Source organism: Pyrgilauda ruficollis, unplaced genomic scaffold (assembly GCF_017590135.1).
Source record: "Pyrgilauda ruficollis isolate IOZ18807 unplaced genomic scaffold, ASM1759013v1 scaffold1112, whole genome shotgun sequence".
NCBI classification, from domain to species: Eukaryota; Metazoa; Chordata; class Aves; order Passeriformes; family Passeridae; genus Pyrgilauda; species Pyrgilauda ruficollis.
Genome location: NW_024509345.1, coordinates 4,165 through 5,156, shown reverse-complemented (window position 1 = coordinate 5,156; position 992 = coordinate 4,165). Strand labels below are relative to the sequence as shown.

At 58.3% G+C, this 992-nt stretch overlaps 1 long non-coding RNA gene across 1 annotated transcript in view; it reads right to left on the bottom strand.

Annotated features, from left to right (window-relative positions):
* Positions 1–575, bottom strand: part of LOC121358955 — a 1,913-nt gene extending 1,338 nt beyond the window's left edge. The window contains exons 1-2 of the long non-coding RNA XR_005955976.1: positions 456–575; positions 268–327 (exon numbers count right to left, since the gene is read on the bottom strand). This is a non-coding gene — a long non-coding RNA (uncharacterized LOC121358955). The remainder of the gene's footprint in view (positions 1–267; positions 328–455) is intronic.
* Between the last annotated feature and the right edge of the window lie 417 nt (positions 576–992).

Genomic DNA, 992 nt, shown 5'->3' with positions numbered 1-992 from the left:
CCCCCTAGGACCCCCCAAAATCCCCGTAGGACCAGCAGAATCTCCCCAAAACCACCCCAAAACCCCCCTAAGACTCCCCAAAATAACCCCAAAATCCTCCAAATTCCTCCCCAAAAAACAACCCCAAACCCTCCCAAAAACCTCCCCAAAAAACCCAAAACCCCCCCCAAAAAAAACCCAAATCCCACCCAAAAATCCCAAATCGCCCAAAACGCCCAAACCCCCCCCCAGGACCCCCCAAAATCCCCCCAAATTTGGGGTCCCCACCTGCTGCAGCCGCGGGCTCTCGCTGTCGATGCGCGACAGGAAATGCGCCGCCAGCTTCCCCTGGGGGGACAGAGGGGGAATTTGGGGAGATTTCGGGGGGTCCCGGGGCCGGGACCCCTCCCCAAATTCCCCCCGAATTGGGGAGGGGGCTCAGGGACCCCCCAGGGAGGGTTTGGGGGGGGTCTCACCCTCATGGAGCCGCAGGCGCCGGGGTAGAAGGAGAGACAGGACTTGATCCCCTCCAGGGTGGAGAGCTCGCACTGGGGGGGGGGAAACGGGCTGGGACCCCTCCCCAAATTCACAGAGACCCCTCCCCAAATTGTTCGGGACCCCCCAGAACCTCCCCAAATTCCTGAGATCCCGAAATTCCCAGAAATCCCAAAAATTCGCCCCCAAAAAAATCGCTAAATCCCATCCAGGGTGGAGATTGGGGGGAGGGGGAAGGGATGGGGACCCCTCCCCAAATTCAGGGAGACCCCTCCCCAAATTATTCGGGACCCCCTGACCCCTCCCCAAATTGCTGAGATCCCGAAATTCCCAGAAATCCCAAAAATTCCCCCCAAAAAATCGCCTCTAGGCAGGTGAACTCACATTGGGGAAGGGGAAAGGGGCTGAGACCCCTCCTCAAATTCAGGGAGACCCCTCCCCAAATTCACTGAGACCCCTCCCCAAATTCACTGAGACCCCTCCCCAAATTCACTGAGACCCTTACTCAAGTTATTTGA